The following is an 18,879-nucleotide window of genomic DNA, read 5'->3' as shown; positions in this document are numbered from 1 at the left end:
AATTCCTGAGCAGTCAGCAAGATCCAGTTGCAGAACGTGTGCATGTCCTGTTGCAGGGACAGTTCCTAGGTTTTAACGCTGACTGAGTGGAGCCTCTAGACACACTGCGTAGGTAAATCTCTCTGCAGTGGTCTGTTTCCTTGGCAATCCATCAACACAGGTTGTTGCTTTACCGGAAAATGCTTCCTTTTAAAACTACAACTTTTCAACTGTTCGTTTGTCCCAATATTGCTCATACTTCCTGATTCCTTCCACCTCTGCCTCTATGCCTCTATTCTGGAGTACATAGCCAAGCCTCTGTGTGAGCCTGGTGGGTATTCAACAGCAGAAGGCATCACAATCCTATCAGATCCTGTCACCCCTTGATATTAGCACACATCCATCTCTCTAGTGATCATTGACTATCAGAGAGGAGCAGAAACCCAAGAAATTTCAATTAATTTTCATACAGCCTTTATCAAACAGCAGCGCACCCCACATCAGCGAGGCCAGCCTGGTCTGAACTGCGTCAGGTATATCCGTGCTGACCATGATGGAAGCTGAATATCCTGCGCATTTAGTCAACTGACCCAGTATTTACTTAAGTGATTGATTGTCATATTCTGTTTTCTGGTGGTCTGTTAAAGCACCTGGGGTATTTATTCTGTCAGAAGTACTATATAAATGGAAGTTCTTGTTGAGTTTGACTGCATGCAATGCCAGTCACTACATGTGGCCTTGAAGCCAAGGGTTGAGGGGTGGAATGCAGAGTAAATTAGAAACAAATGCTAAACCAGTATATGCTCCACCCTGTCCCCATGCCACCAGCAAGTGTCTTCTAAAACTTAAAATCAGTCGTTGCAAGCAGAGATGCAAACGACAGACTCTTCCCAATCTCTGCCCCAAACATAATTGTGGATCATTTCAAAATATTTTAATTGCAGTGTTTCTCTCTCACACTGATCACTCAGTGCTGAGAATGGACTGTTTTTGAATCAACATCTGCACTCCCTGGGCAGATACAGCACAAGGCTAGATACAGAGTAAAGCTCTTCCTACTCTTGTAAACGGAAAGTAAAGCTAACTCTAAACTGTTTCCATCAAACATACCCAGGACATGAGCAATAACACTTACATTTATATAGCACCTTCAATGTAATACTGTTCCAAGGTGCTTCACACCATATTTAATACTGAGCCACATTCTGATAATTTCCCCACTACCAACATCCTGGGGTTACCATTGACCAGAAACTGTGCTGGATTAGTCATTTAACTCCTGTGGTTACATGAGCAATTCCAGAGGCTAGCAGTCCTGCAGTAAGTAACTAACCACCTGACTGTATCAAACCGTATTTGATACTGAGCCAGATTATGACAAATGACTGAAGTCAGCTTTAAAGAAAGGGAGAGATGGAGATGGAGATGGAAATTCAGAGCGAAGGGCCTACCAATGGTTGAGCGACTTAAATTGTAGTGAATATGAGGTCAGCTATGAGGATTACAGAGATCCCTGAAGGTGTGGGCCAGGATGAAATTTCTTCCTATTAATTCATCACATGTAGATGTTAAGTATTTATTGCCCAACTCCAGTTCAAAAATAGGAGCAGGAGTAGGCCATTTGGCCCTTTTGAGTCTGCTGTGCCACTCAATAGCACATGGTTGATCCTCTATCTCAGCGCCATGTACCTGCTTTCTCCCATGCTCCTTGATGCCTTTGATATCTTGAGAAGGGCATGGTGAGCTGCCTTCTTGAACAGCTGCAGTCTGCGTGTTGTCAGGGCATCATGATGGTGTTAGGGAGGGGATTCCAGGATTTTGACCCAGGGACGGTGATATATATCCAAGTCAGGATGGTGAGTGGCTTAGAAGGAAACTTGCAGGGGTTTGTGTTCCTGTGTATCTGCATTTGCCCTTTTCTTTAAGATGGTAGAGGTCGTGTAAAGAGCCTTGGTGAATTTCTGCATCTGGTAGATGGTATGCACTGCGGCTTGTGTGTGTTCCTTCACATTCCCCACTTGTCTCACATAGATGGTGAACAGACTTGGGGGAGCCAGGAGGTGAGTGAGTTAGCCACAGTAGTTAAATGACCAATCAAGCCCAGTTTCTGATCAGAGCTAACCCCAGGATGGTGATCGTTGGGGAATTCAGTGATGGTCATCTGATTGTCAGGTGGTAATGGTCAGATTCTTTCTTGTTAAGCGGCAGTGATTGCCTGCAGTTCTGTCGCGTGAATGTTACTCGTAAGACCTGGTGTGGACGTAAACTGCTTTGGTATCTCCAGAGTCACAGGTGGTGCTGAGCGTTGCGCAGTCATCAGTGAATGTTCCCGTTTCTGATCTTTGGTTGGAAGCTTGTTGGTGAAACAGCTGTTTGGGAAAGATAGGTCTGGGTGAAGGCATGGAGTGATGTGAAAACCAGGAGATGGATTTTAGAATTAGCAAGCTAATGTAGGACGGGAATCATTTGGAGTATTAAGGGCAGGACTTGGTGTGCGTGTTGGTATAGAGTTTTGGTTGAGCTGAAGTTTTCAAGGTGGTGGAAACTGAAAGGTCATCCAGAGTACTTTGAAATTGTCAAATCTAGAGACAGCTAAGATGTGGATCAGGGTTTCAGCAACCAATGAGTTGTGACAGGATGAAGTTGGACAATGTTACAGATGTGCATGAAGGTGATCTGTGATAAGTCACCACCCTCTGCTTGGAAGCTCCTCTCAACACCTGACACCCCCCTGGACAATATTTCTCAATTTATACTGTATTAGTTTTAAATGTTTCTAGTTCCCTGTCTATGGGTACTGAGGTCTCAGTGGTTTGAATGCTGCTCTGAGACCCTGGCTTTCACATGGTTTCTGTCCAACAATGAGGGTTGAGGTTCCATTTGGTTGCAGTACTGAGATCTGAGAGACATTTTAATCAGTCTGCCAAAAAAATTCATGTGAAATGTTTGTATGTGTCACATTGCTGGGGATTTTTCCACCCTGTATTGGGAAGAATGAAGTAGGCTATCAATTATATTCCTGGAATGCTGGCAAATAAAAAAATGCCAGGAGCATGTGTGTTCCCACTGGCACTGTACCCCAGTGTTGTACGGTGCCAGACCCATCCCCACTGGCACTGTAGCCACGTGGCAGGGCTGTCCATCCTGCTCTGCTGGGAGGGCTATCTTTCTGATGTGATGTTAACTGTGGCCCCATGTGTGTACTTGAGTGGAAGTAAAGTCTCCCGTGGCACTATTTCAAGAAAAAGCAGAGAAGTTCTCCCCTGTGTCCTAGTAAATATTTATCTGAATCAGTGGTCCATTACCACACTGTTGTGGAATGTTTTGATCTATGTGTGAATTAGCTGCTACGTTTCATATATTATAACAGTCTACAAACTCAAAAGTATAACATTATTTGCAAAACGGTGGGAAATCCGGTGACCACTATAGATGCTACATGAAGGCGGCACATTTATGCTTTTGCAGTACCTTATCGCAGTATGATTCTACTCAAAATATGCCCCAGGCCTAAACAAAGTTTAGGACAAACGCTGTATTTACATCGAGTGGTGTTTAGAAGTTGTGTTGGATGTGATATTGGAGCTCTCTCTCTGTGCCCCTCAGCTCCACCTTGCAGTTTAACATGTTCATAGTAGTGTTCAGTCTGTGCCGCAGCTCACCATCTGTCAACGAAGTGTAAGTGAGAAGTTAGATGGACCAGAGCCAAACCAACAGAGTTATCACCATCTACTGTGAATGATGCTTTATAGGAACAGGAGGAGGCACTTCAGTCCCTATAAAACTCTAATGGCCCGTTGGAGTGAGCATCGCTCTTAAGTGCACTAAGACCCGAATGTTAGAATTAATTATATTTTAGAATTAGCTTTTATTGTCACATGTAGTCAAGTGTAGGAATACATGAGCGCAGTGAAAAGTAGACAAAGTAACCATTCTCAGGCACCGTTTGGCTACAAAAGCAGAATTTTTTAAAAAGCAACAAAAATAAAAGAAAGCCAAAAGAAAAATATCCAGATCTTAAAATCTATGCCTTCTCTTCTGCGAAGGTGTCTGGAACCACGTATGCAGGGACCTGGGCCTAGCCACACATCATGGCTGTAGTAATAGCGGGAGCTGAGGAGGCAGCTACTTCCAGGTCAGGTCTGCAGGGATCAGCTGCTCCAGAGAGAGAGAGAGAGAGAGAGACAGTCAATATCTCCATTCCAATTTGAGTTCAGAGCTCTGAAAAAGTGGCCTACCAGACTCGATGTTAATGTTGTTTCTCTCTGTCTCCACAAATAGTGCTAGGCCTCAAGCCCTTTGTGTATTTAATTCTGAACTCCAGCATCAGCTGTATTTGATTATCGATCCTGCCAGGCTCTGCCGCTAGTGACAGCGATGATGTGGATGCTGTTGGTGAAAGAGATGCACCCGCCCACCTAGTTTCTAAATCCAAACCTAGATCACGCTATATTTGAGGTGCAAGATGGAAACGTCGGTCTCCTTTCTTTAAATTTGGGAGGGAAAGAGAGAAGTTAAACGATTTGGGGTGGGAGGGGGTGCGTGATGTTTCAGCCCTTATTTGTTTGTAACAGGTGCCAAACATATGAAGGAGACACCCTAGAAGATGTTGAGCTCTTCCCGTACCTTGGCAGCTTCCTCTCAATTGGCTACCGCTCAAGAGATTCAGCATCAAATTAGCTCGCCATTCAATTAGCTCCAGATGGAGAGGCTGTACCTTTTCGTGTGGCTAACCAGCGTTTATTGGTGTCGTTAGTCACCCTTCAGAAGGTGGGTGAGCTGCCTTCTTGAACCTTTTGGAGAACAAATTGCTTCAAGATGCACCGACCCCCAACCTGGCCTGAGTAAACTTGCTGGAATTCTAAGACAAGTGTCACCTTAATCTGGACTGCCCCACCCCAACACACACAGAGGAAATAGTTGCTCTGTATTGACCCTATTGAATTCCTTTCTCACTCTCAGGCAATCCATTAGACCACCCATCAAGCTTCTGAATTTGGCAAACCACATTTATACAGTCTATCATTGTGGCATAACTTTTTAAACCCTTTTTAATTCTGGTGGCTCTGGCCTGTTCCCGTACCCATCAGTATAGAATATCTCCACTAGGGTCTTGTGTTAGTGCCCCTACTTCTGGACCAGGTGGCCCAGGCCCAAGTCCCACTTACTCCAAAGTTATTAGGTGACATGTCTGAGCAAATTGATTAAAGATAACTAGAATGTTTCCTTCGAGAGATGTTGTGGGAAGCAACACGCTGGCTCAGAACCCATCTGGGGTCAGATTCAGATCAAGAACTGATGCATCAGTCCACTTTCAGTATCTGAACCCCATTGAAGTAAAGGCTAACAGTTCTTTAATTTTGATACATGTGTGAGGCCCCAGTCTCTCACTGCCTTGGTACTTGTAATGCAAGGCACTATATCAACATAAGCTGTCTTGGCCTCATCACCAAAATAATTTTAGTGCTGAGGACTCAGTCCGTTGCACCAAGTGACTGGAATGTTTCTGATTGCTTGGGGTTTCCACATTGAAAGAAGCAGGAAGGGGGGTGGGGGGTGCGTGGTGAAGGTGTCATGGTAATATCACTGGCCTAGAAATCCAGGCACCCAGTCTATTGTTCTGTTGTCATGGGTTCGAATCACACGGTGGCAGATTATGACATTTGAATTCGGTACCGATCTGGAATAAAAACTAGCCAAAAGGCAACCGGTTAGTCGTTGTATTTGGTGAACCAGGTGGGTGCTTGTGACAATGTCCTTTGAGGAAGGAAATCTGTTGTCTTTACCTAGTCTAGCCAATGTGTGATGTGGTTGAGGCTTAACTGAACTCTGGGCAATTAGGAAAGCACAATAATTGTTGGTCCCCATTCCAATTAGAAATTCCCTTATCCAGTGGAAATCTGGGCTCTGCTGTGGCAGACATCAACGTACACATAGATCATAGAATCCCAACAGTGCAGAGCAGGCCCTTTGGCCCAGCAAGTCCACACTGAACCTCGGAGCATCCCACTAAGACCCTTCCTTCTGTAACTCATCTAATCTACACATCCCTGAGCACTCTGGGGCAATTTAGCATGGCCAGTTCATCCAACCTGCACATCTTTGGACTGTGGGAGGAAATCGGAGCACCCAGAGGAAGCCCACGCAGACATTGAGAGGACGTGCAAACTCCACACAGACAGCTGCGCGAGGGTGGAATTGAACCTGTGTCCCTGGCACTGTGAGGCAGCAGGGCTAACCACTGAGCCAAGTGGACTCTTACTCATCCTGCCCCCAGTACAAGTGCTGCTAGGATGTGGACGTCTCTGAAAAGGCCAACATTTGGGGCCTATTCCTAATTGTCCCTGAACTGAGTGGCTTGCTGGGGCCACTGCAGAGGTTGAAACCGGATAATGGATGTATGGACAACAGATTCCCTTCACTAAATGGGTGCTGCATTTTGGAAGGGCAAATCAGGGCAGGACTTACTCACTTAATGTAAGTTCCTGGGGAGCGTTGCTGAGCAAAGAGACCTTGGAGTGCAGGTTCACACTTTGTTGAAAGTGGAGTCGCAGGTAGATAGGATAGTGAAGAATGTGTTTGGTACGCGTACCTTTATTGGTCAGTGCACTGAGTGTAGGAATTTGGAGATCATGTTGCAGCTGTACAGGGCACTGGTTGGGCCATTTTTGGAGCATTGCTTGCAGTTCTGGTCTCCCTGCTATAGGAAGGATGTTGAGAAACTTGAAAAGGTTCAGGAAAGATTTTACAAGGATGTTGCTAGAGTTGGACGGTTTGAGCTAGGTTGGGGCTATTTTCCCTGGACCATCAGAAGCTGAGGGGTGACCTGATAGAAGTTTATAAAATCATGAGGGGCATGGACAGGGTCACGGTCCTTTCTCTGGTGTGGGAGAGTCGAAAACTAGAGGGCATGGGTTTAAGGTGAGAGGGGAAAGATATAAAAGGGACCTAAGACAAGTATTTTGCACAGAAGATGGTGCATATATGGAATGAGCTGCCAGAAGAAAGTGATAGAGGCTGGTACAACATTTAAAAGGCATCTGGATGGGGGTGTATCGAATGGGACTAGATCCATATAGGAAATCTAGTCAGCATGGAAGATTTGCACCAAAGGGTTTGTCTGAGTGCTGTGTATCTTAGTGACATGGCATGGATTTTTGTATGGTATCTGATGGCAGAATGACCAATGGTTTTTCTCTGCCTGTTGCTGGAATGTATCTGAGAGAAGGCAGAATGCGGGCCTCTCTTGCAGTGTGTGATGGGGGAGTGTCTGATCAGCAGTGAATCTTCTACACTGGCCAGTGGTGGAGGACTGATCACGGGTCATTTTGAACCTCTCCCACTATTTTGGTCATCGTCGCTAGGTTACCAGTTTTTGGCTTTCATGACTGTTTGACTCTTGGCAGAAGTAGGTAATTAAATAATGAAAACAGCTGCCTTGCGCAAAAGCACCAGCAGTGATTTCTGCCGACTGGGTACCTTCGGTGTTGGACTGCAGCCCAAGGGAAACTGAGTCAGCATGTTAGGCTGAGAGTCACTCTCTGTACAAGCTGCCTGCTTTTGTATTGCAAATCCAGCATTCAAAACTATAATTATACTGAGCCCCTAAAAGACACGTGAGCCGGCCCCATTGGGATTGCATCAGAGTAGGAAAGAGTTGCTGGAGATAGCTTTTCAACTTCCCTGGCTCTGGAAGGGGACAGAGTCGAGAGAGCCTTACTTGTAAACCCCATGATGTCACTGACCTGGCAGTGAGTGTTTGATGGGGACCGTGCCAGGGGAGCTTTACTCTCTATCCAGCCCTGTGCTGTCACCAGCCTCGTGCTGTCTGTGCCCTCGGATTGTTTAATTGGCAGGGTCTTGGGTTCAGTTTAGAGAATAGAGGGCACTTATCTCTGTGTCGAACCCTGTGCCCTCCCTGACCTGGGAGGGGCAGTGTCTCGAGGGAGCTTTACTGTCAGTTTAGAAGTGTAGTAGGAGACTTATTCTGTATCAAACCCCACGTTGTACCTGCTGTTGGAGTCTTTGCAGACAATGCATCTAAAAGCGGAAAAATATTCAATCTGCATCATTGGCAACTTTCCCTTCGGATGAGTTCAAATATTTATCTAGCTGAGGAATATGGTTTTAATGACTGGGTTTGAAAGCTGCCATTCAGTCCTGGCTACATCAGAGAGAACCTGGCGTGAGAACACTTGTGGGTCAGAGAAGGCAATGTTTATAAGACTCTTACTCTTCCAGTGAAAATGACATTTAGTGTTGGATCTAACTTAAGGCCTCTAAGTAAGTGGAGCTGTCTTTTTCTGTGGGATTTCAATCCTAGCCAGGGAGAAATGTTTAATTTTATCGGCTGTTTTGGGGAATGCGAGTGTAAAATAAGTTTGAGTTGCGTGGCGGAGGACTGAGACTTCACAGCAACAGCTTTTGCATTTATGTAGCTACTTTTGCAATCGTGAGACATCAAGTGCTTTACAGGTAATGGAGTGCTTTTAGGGGCATGGTTATTTTTGTAACATAAAATGAGGCTGTCAGTGAATGCACAGCGAACTCACACAAACAACAGTGTGACCATGACCAGAGAATGTTTGTTTGAGGGATAGATATTGGCCAAGACACCAGGGAGAGCTCTCCTGTTCTTCCAGCAGTACTGTGGGATCTTCTATGTTTACTGGGCTATTTTCTTTAGCACAGAGAAGGCTGAGAGGTGACCTGATAGAGGTGTATCAGATTGAGAGGCTTGGACCGGGTGCATATGAAGCAGTGTTCCCCTTAGTTAAGGGGACATAATTTTAAAGGGAAAAACAAGATGTTTAGATGGGACTTGAGTAAAAATGTTTCACCGAGAGGGTGATGTGAATCTAGAATGCACTGTATTGGAAGAGGGAAACTTCAACCTTTTTAAAAATAGTTGAAATGTGAGTGGGTGCAGACTCGACAGTCTGCAGAGCCTGTCCTCTGTTCTATGATCCTGTGGCCAGGGAGAGCAGACTAGGCCTCTAGTTAATCAGATAGGACTGTGAATTGTACAGTCAGGTGTCTGGGCATGCCCTGAGCTGAGAGGGAGGGAGCAGAATCAGCAAGGGGCCCCTTCACACGGACGTGTGACGGCTTTGAGTTGCAGGCTCCAGTAGCCACCATCTCTCAGAATTAGTGTTTGTTCTGTCCGAAACAGTTTTAACAAGTTATGGCAAGCTGCTAAATGCGGTGTGTTTTGGGCGGGGGGGGGGGGGGGGGGGGGTTGTCATTTTGTGCCCACTCTCCAGCAAAGTGGGCAAGATTAGCACAACCCCCAGGCTCAAGTCTGAGTCTGTATATGTGTGAAGAAAGGGTACTGGTCTTTAAAGTGAAGCCTGTTGCAGTTGAACAGACAATCGGTGCTTACTACTTGGTCTTGTATTTAAACATCAGGAGAGGTTTGGGGAAAGGCTGCCAGGCCCGGTTACCCACCCAACCACAGCAGGGGTCTGGCACCCAGGGAAGAGGGGTTGGGGGTGGTGGGGGGGGGGTGGGGGGAAGAGTGAGAGAGAGGGTGTGTCAAATGTCCCATTTTCCTGGTGGGTTGTTTGGGGGTGGTGGGAAGGAAGCAGTGAATCAAAGCCCAGCTCTGCTGAGGTCAGTGAGGGGGAAGTAAACTCTGAATGGAATTGCTGAGAGGCAGCAGTGCTGAATAATTCTTGTTTCAAAATAGAGCTTCCTCTGCTTTCTAATGCAAGCCAGATGAAGTGACGTCCGAGAGAGAGAGCTGTATCTGTCCCAGTCCCAGTTTGCGGAGGGCTCGCCAAATCCTGCTTATTGTTTTGCTCGTAGCACAGGCTTCCCACTCTCTCTGCAAGCTGTCTTCAAACATTTACTCACCGTCTTGTTCAACTATTCCAGTCTTCTCAACTTCCAGCGTGTTCGTAACACACAGCAATCAACTTTGTACCCCTTGCCCTGGATTTGCAGGATGCCAGGAGTCATAGCACAGAAGGTGACCATTCAGTCCATATTCCAGTGATGGCTCTTTGGAGCCCCAGATATTCTCACTTTTCCCCCTCTGACCCCCTCACAGTTTCCCCTTGCCTTTCCAAGTTTCTTTCTTTCCAGTTGTTTATTCAAGTTGCTCTTGAAAGTTATTAGTGAATGCACTTTGTGTCCTTTCAGATCGTTAATCAGGTTTTGAAAGAAGAAAGCTTACTCATGTTGTCCCCTCTCAAACCCACCATAACATTTTATTTAGCTTCAGGCTTCCAGCTCCCCTTCCTGTCCTCACTGAGGCTGCCTCCTTCCATCTTCATTATAAAAGAAAAATACTGTTTTTAAAGAATGGGGTTCATCTGCTACTGAATCCCTCAGTGTGCCTTTGGCCTCCAGGCCTGTCTAATCCAGTGCCCTCTTTGCTCGTGTTCCACTTTATAGTGTCTGTCAACCTCAAAACTTGCAGTCTCCTACTGCCCCAACTTACAACATCTTGTTCACCACCACCATTCTGTGCTGGCTGACTTTCATCGACCTCTCCTAAAACAGCATTTTGGTTTTAGAATTCTCCTTCCTCACTTACAAATTTCTTTACTGATTCATGGGATGAGGGGCATCGCTGGCTAGGCAGCATTTATTGCCCATCCCTAATTGTCCAGAGGGCTGTTCAGAGTCAACCACATTGCTGTGGGTCTGGAGTTACATGTAGGCCAGACTGGGTGAGGATGGCAGTTTCCTTCCCTAAAGGACATTAGTGAACCTGAGATAACCTGAAATGTCAGCATTTCTGAAGAAGGGTCTAGGCCCGAAACGTCAGCTTTCCTGCTCCTCTGATGCTGCTTGGCCTGCTGTGTTCATCCAGCTCTATACCTTGTTATCTCAGATTCTCCAGCATCTGCAGTTCCTACTATCTTGGAAACATTAGTGAACCAGATGGGATTTTCTGATGATCGACAATGGAGCCACAGTCATCATTCAGTTCTTAATCCCAGGTCTGGTGGGATTTGAGCTTGGATCCCCAGACCATTACCTGGGTCTCTCGATTAACAGTCTCGTGATGATACTATTAGGCCTCCCCATTGACAAATCCCTTTATGGCCTTGCTCTTCAATTTGTCTGTCTCTGTCATGTCATGAAGGAAAATCAATCTTGCAAGATCTCTGTTTCTCCCTCCAATTCTGGACTCTTGAACACTCCCAACTTTGATACCTCTGAGTCCTGAGTCCCAAACTCTGGAATTCCCTTTCTAACTGTCTGAGTGTCTACCCCTTGCCTCTCTCTTTCTCTCCTCCCTCCCCCCTGCCACCACCAATCGTTAAGATACTTCTTAAAATCTACCTCATTGTCTGAGCTTTCAGCCCCCTATCCAGATGTCTCCTGTGGTACTTTTTTTTTGTTGATGCTTCTGTGAAACGCCTTTGCACATTTCTTGCCCTGTTAAAAGTGCTATATATTGTGAAAGTTCTCACTGTGGGCCTGTGACAGCGGACAGTTGAGAGCTGGACGTTTTGGGAATGTGAATAGAGAGGGTTGGAGCCGGTTACTTGTTGGGGCACGTCTGTGTTTTACAACCAAGTTAACAGGAAGCTACGCCTCCCGGCAGCTGGAGCCCTGCTCCTGTCTCCCTCTTTGTGTTTTTGGCCAATGTGTCTCTGCTACGCTGTAGTCTCTGCCCTCCTGTGGTGCATATCTTTTGCCCAAGTGTTGCCTCCTCTCTGAACCGAGCTGCGTTGTTCAGAAAGCTCTCTCCAGTGTGGTAGACATTGCAGTTCAGGCTCAATCTGGACAAGCCCCACCTTGATACAGGGGTAGGTGAATGGTCAGGAGCCAGAAACTCCTCACAATTATCTCTCCTCGCTCTCTTTTCCCGTGTCTCTGTGTGTGTGTCTCTCTCTCTCAATTGTTCGCTTTTTCTCTTGCCTCTGTCTTTCTCTAATCATTGATCTTCCATTTTTCTCTTTTTGTTAATCTCTTTTTTTTTATTTTCTTCTCCACGCCTCTCTCTCACACACTCCCTCTATCTCCTTTCCTCCCTTACTTTAATTTTCTCCTGTTTGAATTTTCCCTCATTATCCCTTTCCTTCTCTCTTGCACTGTCGCCCAAGCCAATTAAACGTTGCTCCTTTGGTGAGCTGAATGGCACCTTGGGTATGTTTGCCCACTGTAAACTCCCACAAACAGCAATTTAGTAAGAACCGAAAGAACTGCAGGCACTATAAATCAGAAACAAAATCAGAAGTTCCTGGAAAAGCTGAGCAGGCCTGGCAGGATCTGTGGAGAGAAAGTCAGAGTTTTGGGTCTGGTGACCCTTGCTCAGAACTGTTCTGAGGAGCTGAAATGTGAACTCTAATTGATTACACTTCGCAGATGGTCCTGGATTTGTTGTGCTCTTCCAGCAATTTCTGCCTTTCTGAGCAGTCTGATAAGGACTGGATGACCTGTGTTTTAAATTGTTTTTGTTTGTGAATAGATTTTGGCTGAATGCAGCAAGGAGATCTCCCCCTGTTCTTTGTTTAAAACAGTGACCACGGGGCTGTAGTTAATTGTGCCATGCAAAAAATAGCAGGGGCTGCTATTCCTCAGTGCTGAATTAGAACATCGGTCTAGATTTTGCATTCCACTTTCTGTGGTGCGGGACCAGGAGCAGTGACCCATTTGCTCCGAGGTGAGAGTGCTTGAATCAGGAGGCTGGCATTAGAGGTGAGTGCGATCTGTGTCCAATCCTTGCCCCTGAGAGGTTCGTGGCACGTTGTTTCTTTTTTGCCTGGTTAGTGAGTGGAAAACTGGCTGCAAGTCTCTCTGTCCAGAGAGCATGGATGTACAGGTGTGAGTACACATAGGCCTCTGGTACAGCAGCCAGCCTCACTGTGTTGGTCCCAGTGGGGGCTGCAGCACAAGGATACAGGCTAGGCCACTTTAGATGAGAAATTTCTTCGTCCAGAGAGTGGTTGAACACTCTGTCTCAGAAAGTGCTTGAGCTGCAAACATCGTTTTCAAGTAGGAATTAGAAGTAGCTTTTAGTGCTGAAGGAATCGAAACGTATGCACAGAAAGCAGGAACGAGGCGCTGAGTTGGATGATCAGCCTTAACTGTATTGAACTTTAGAACGGGCTCTTGGGGCCAAATGGCCTACAGCTGCTATTTTCTATTTTTCTGTGTTTAGTTGCTGACACGCTCACGGCGCAATGCCCAGGATGGAGGACAGCAATGGTCCTTGCCTTGGCGTGGAGTCAACACTTTGGAAGGCGACAGGGAAAGCGGGAGACCTGTTTTGTTTTTTTGTTATAGCTGTAGCTAAAAGAACAGAGACTGTAATAGGAGCACGGTTGTGATAACTCAGCCCAGATGAGATCAGGCAGCCAGTGAACTGTTTGCTGTTTTCTTTCTCCCCCCGACCCTCACCCTGGGTGGCTGGTTGACAGTTCACTGACGAGCTCCTCCCTCCAGGTTAACAGTGAGATTTCAACATCAATTTACTGCCAGTGGCTGCAAACTCGAGACAGCTATGTGCCCTCCTGGCCTGCTGAGTCCCCCTGGGCCACGGTGAGTAAGCACCAAAGCATTTGGGCATTCCCTTTTGTTTCTCAAGCTCAGCCTTAACGTCAGCAGAGGAGCGAGGCTGTATCAGCACTGGGCAGTTTACATGGGGCCACTATTGGAATACTCTGTGTACAATTCTGGTCATCCTTCGGTAGGAAGGATGTTACTAAACTGGAAAGGATGCAGAAAGGATATAGAAGGACTTTGCGTGGACTTGAGGGTTTGAGTTAGGAGGAGAGGCTGGATAGACTGGGACTTCTTTTCCTGGACCATTGGAGGTTGCAGGGTGACCGAATAGAGGTTTATAAAATACTGAGGGGGATAGATAAGGTGAATAGCAAAGGTCTTTTCCCTAGGGTAGAGGGGAGACCAAAATTAGAGCATAGTTTTTAAATTGAAAGGGACCTGAGGGGCGACTTTTTCACACACAAGGTAGTGCACATATGGAGTGAACTGGTGGGTACTGGTACAATTTTATAGCTTTTAAAAGGCACCTGGATAGGTTCATAAATAGGAAGGGTTCAGAGGGATATGGGATCAACTCTCTAAATTGACAAGAGCAGGCAAATCCAACTACTTCAGTTTCGGAAACATGCTCGGCACTGGAAGACCTACTTCCATGCTGTCTGAGTGCTCACAGACAAATGGAGACTGTCTGTCTGGTTGTCGGCTGTCAGAGGGACGCAGCTCCCAGACGGGCCCAGGGAATTTGTGCGCTCCCTGTACGAATCTGCTGAGCTACAGCAAGAACAACTACTACCCTCCTTTTAGATAGCCCCTTTAATGCTGTACCACGTCCTTCGCAACAACGTAAATCCGACAAAAAATTTAACACCAAGCCGATGAGTGATTTGCTGAACTAAGGAGGAGAAAGTTTAAGATGGAATTTCCAGACCTGGGGGCACGATCAGCACTGCCAATGGTGGAGTTACTGAAATTGGAATGACACAAGAGGCTAGAATTGCTGGAGTGGAGCAGAAAGGTACTAGCTTTGAGGTTTGATTTATGTTATTCGCTCTGCGCTCTTAATAGAGGATGTAGCAACTTGTCAGGCTCCTGGGCTTTGGTTTGGTAACAAGGTTCTTTCATTCCTTAATGGGACGTGGGTATCACCGGCTGGCCAGCATTTATTGCCCGTTCCCAGTGGCTGTCAAGATGGTGGTGAGCTGCCTTCCTGAACTACTGCAGTCCCGTGTGCTGTTGCAACATCTATCATGACATTGGGGAGAGAATTCCAGGATTTTGACCCACTGACACCAAAAGGAATGGTGACATTATCTTCAAGTCAGGATGGTGAGTGGCTTGGCGGGGAACTTGGAGGTGGTGGTGTTCCCGTGTATCTGCTGCCCTTGTCCTTCTAGATGGAAGGGGTTATGGGTTTAGAAGGTGCTGTTTGAGGAATCTTAGTGCTGCAGTGCAAGAGTAGAATTTTATTATTTGAGTCTCATTGGCACAAGGTGTCAATAAATGCCACTTGAGGCCATGGAGAAGTTAATTGCTTTCCTTCCAAGAGTTGGAAGGAACAAGCACCATTTAAGTCTTGCTTTCGCTTTGAAACTTGGCCATCTTGACGTTAAATGCGACGCTTGCTGTGTGACACTCACGGTAATGATTGGCTTCCCATTGGCCACCATCATCTTCATTCACATCCTCCCTCACTGATGCAGCAACTACCTAGAAGATGCGCTGCAGCAACTCACCAAGGTTCCTTTAGCAGCACCTTCCAAAGCCGTGACCACTGCCACTACAAATGGAATTGCAGTGGTTCAAAAAAGCAGCTCTCCTCCACTCTCCCCAGTGTGAAGGGCATTAAATACTGGTCAGTGATGCCCTCGTCCTGTGAATTTTTTTTAAAATTAACAAGTCACAAGATTGTAGGTTTGAATTCTGTCCCAAGAGCTGGATTTGTAAATACATCCGGGCCCAGAACTGAGGGAGTGCTGCATCGTCAAAGGGATTAGATGGATTTTGAAGATTCCCTGAGCACTATGTAGTTGGGATGTGGTTCACTCTGTTGGAGTTCAAGTTTGATTTATTGTTGTCACATATACTGAGATACAGGGAAAAGTGTTGTTTTGCATACTATACAGACTGTATGGTACAATGTGCATCAGGTCATAGAATAGTGCAGGATACAGTGTTACATCCACAGAAGGTGGAGAGAGATTAACGTTTAAGAGGTCTGTTCAAAAATCCGATAAGTGGGGAAGAAACTGTTCTCGAATCTTTGTACATGTATTCAAGTTTTCATATCTTCTGCTCAACTGAAGCGTGTGCAAGGGAATATGACCAGGGTGACAGGGGTCTTTGATAATGCTGGCGGCTTTCCTGAGGCAGGGGAAAGTACAGTTGGAGTCAACGGATGGAAAGCTGGTTTGTGTGACAGACTGTCAGTTGTTATACACTCCCTTCTGAGTCAAAGATTGTAGGCTCAGGCACTACTCCAGCAATTTACTTCTGTCAACATCTTGGGACAAAACCAATGATCCACTCATTTTACAGTGCTGCTTATAAAATCATGTTATGCATTAATTAGCTGCCAGAATGTTATAACAGGTGCAACATTTAAAATTCAAGAAGTTGAAAGATACAAGAGGAATTAAACATCAAAGGATGTTATGCTTCAATTCTGCAGGGAATTGATGAGATTATATCTCAAATGCTGTGATAAACAAAATAAAGAAATGTGGATGCTGGAAACTTGTAACAAAAAGAGAACTTGCTGGAGGAAACACAGCAGATCTGGCAGCATTGTTAGTCCTGAAGAACAGTCACTGAACTCAGTATTGACTCTTCTTATTTTCCCCCTCCACAGATGCTGCTAGACCTGCAGAGTTTGTCCAGCAATTTCTCTTTTGTTACAAGTTTCCAGCATCCACATTTCTTTATTTTGTTTATCAGAGCATTTGAGATATAATCTCATCAATTCCCTGCAGAATTGAAGCATAACGTCCTTTGATGTTTAATTCCTCTTGTATCTTTCAACTCCTCGATTTCATATTTTGGAATAAATGTATTGCCTTATGAGGAAGGATTAGGTGGGCTAAGATGGTTTCCCCTAGAATTTAGAAGCGTGACTTTTGTTATTTGTATTGAAGTGCTTAAGATCCTGAAAGTTTCTGGCAAGGTGGGTGTTTTTCCTTGCGGGTCTGTCCAGAATGAGGAGCGCACGGTTTTAGAATGAGTGGTCAGCCTTTCAGGATAGAGATGAGAACTTTTTTTTTTGAGGCCTGTGCAACTTTGGGATTCTTTGACAGTGGAAGTGATGCCTTCGAATATTTTTAAGACAGAAGTAGTCAGTTTTATTTTCCTGCATTTTTGATTGTGAACTGAAATGGAAGGAACAGAACACTGCATTGAATCCTGAGGACTGGGGTCATTGTGTTAGTACCATAGATTTCATTTTCATCACCACCTGCAACACTGATTTTAAAAATAGTGTGTAGAGGTGCTTTAGAAGAGGGAGTTAGAGTCATACAGCATGGAAACGACTCTTCAGTCCATGCTAACCATAATCCCAAACTAAACTAGCCCCACCTGCTTGTGCTTGGCCCATATCCCTCCAGACATTGGAGGTTGTAAAAACTGCCGGCGCTGGAGTCGGAGTCAATACAATGTGGAGCTGGAGGACTACAGCAAGTCAGGCAGCATCAGAGGAGCAGAAAAGCTGATGTTTCACCCTGATGAAGGATATAAACCCGAAATGTTGACTTTCCTGTTCCTCTGCTGCCTGACCCATTGTGTGCTTCTCCCTCCAAATGTTTCTGCTTCACAAACTTATCCCAAATGTCTGTTAAATATTGTACCTGTACCTGTACCTACGTCCACCACTTCCTCTGGAGGTTCATTCCCCACACAAACCACACTCGTAAACCAAAAACGTTGCCCCTCATGTCTATTTTAAATTCTTTTCCTCTCACCTTAAAAAATTTGCCCACCCAGTCTTGAAATCCCCCACCCTAGGAAAAAGATACCAGCCATTCATCCTATCTACACCTCTGATATTTTATGAACCTCTATGAAGTCACCCCTCAACCTCCTACGCTCTGGTGGGGGGAGAAAATGTCCCAGCCTCTCCCATAACTAACCCAAACTCTCTAAGCCTGACAACATCTTGGCAAATCTGTTCTGAATGCTCTAGTTAAATGTCGACAGTTCACAATTTGTTTTCCTCTGTTTAAAATCATTTAGCTCCTGTTGGGAGCAAAAACCTGATCCATGTTCTCCGTTAACTGGGATCTATCCAACAGGTAAACTGAGGTCTTTGCTTGCTGTGATATCAATATTCCCAAAGTAATCACAAGTTAATAATGGGGCTTAATTTCTACTGCAGTGAGGTGTGATGGTGGATAGATTCAAGGCAGATGACAAGAGGGTTATCAGGGGTAGATGGGAATGTGGAACTCGATGCATTAAATGGTAGAGCAGGTCCAAGGGATCGAAAGGCCCACATCTGCTCTTATTCATGTTCATTTAATTGGCTGAGTGCATCGGAAAGTCCAGGGGTTGTGAAAGCCTCTTCAAGTATTCCCTCCCTTGCTGCTGTTAACAGGGCTGAGCACACTTTTTGAACTAGCACAGTTCAAAGTGATAGTGTGTCAATGTTTCCCCAATGACTGGGATAGAGGAATATTGTTTTTCCAACCAGCTTATGAAACGGAATGCAGCAGGGAATTGGTGGAATGTGAGTTGGGTGTGGAGAGTTGGTCCAGTAAATGTCAATGTTTGAGGAGATGATTTGTGCACTGACATCACTGCTCGAACTCCTCCATCGCTTTTCACTGATTCACATGTAAGCACTGACTCACACCCAGCTCCCCTGCCAGCTTGAATGCCATTCCAAGTGAGATTCAGTGTCGGAAAGAAAAAAAAAGTTCATTTTTACTTTATTCCCCCCCCCCCCACCTTCGTTTGCCCAGACATGATTCTCCAGTCTGTCGTTTGTTAGGGAAATGCTATTTTCACACGGTGTACCTCTGGATATTATTCCATATCTCAAATTGAAGAATTCTTCCTTTTTTAATCTTTCTTTAGGATCAGACCATGATCTGCAGGTTTAGCCAGCCTGTGCCCCACCATTTCCAGGATTTCTGTCCTAAATAAACAGAACTCCTACTAGCTATACCCTTCCACTTCTCCCACCCCCACCCCCACCTACCCGTTCCTGTCTAGGCATCTACCAACAAGGTACAAATGGACAATGACGTTAACCGTTTGCAGTCTCCCAGCAGAAGGTGGTGACAATGGAAGCTCCCCAAAGCGGAATCAGTGAGATTTCCTGGGCTGTTCGTGCTCTGTCCACTAGGGTTGAGTTGCCCTATTGCAATGTGAATATGGTTTGAGTTATAAGCTTCAACTAAACAAATTCTTGTTTCTTGGCAACATATGGCAAAAAAATCTAAA

General features: G+C 45.5%; 1 protein-coding gene across 4 annotated transcripts in view; it reads left to right on the top strand.

The window, feature by feature from the left end:
* Positions 1 to 18,879, top strand: part of dnmbp (dynamin binding protein) — a 102,660-nt gene that overhangs the window by 1,224 nt on the left and 82,557 nt on the right. The window contains exon 1 of one of the 4 annotated variants that reach the window (XM_048550760.2): positions 11,674 to 11,744. The exons of 2 other annotated variants lie outside the window; for them this stretch is intronic. The gene's annotated coding sequence lies outside the window, so the exon portion shown is untranslated. Of the gene's footprint in view, positions 1 to 11,673; positions 11,745 to 14,357; positions 14,459 to 18,879 lie in introns of those variants that run through there. One more of the 4 variants, XM_048550759.2, reaches the window with a different exon arrangement.

This window comes from Stegostoma tigrinum, chromosome 20 (genome assembly GCF_030684315.1).
Source record: "Stegostoma tigrinum isolate sSteTig4 chromosome 20, sSteTig4.hap1, whole genome shotgun sequence".
Taxonomy (NCBI): Eukaryota; Metazoa; Chordata; class Chondrichthyes; order Orectolobiformes; family Stegostomatidae; genus Stegostoma; species Stegostoma tigrinum.
Note: the sequence above shows the minus strand (reverse complement) of the source record. Positions and strands in the feature narration are given on the sequence as shown.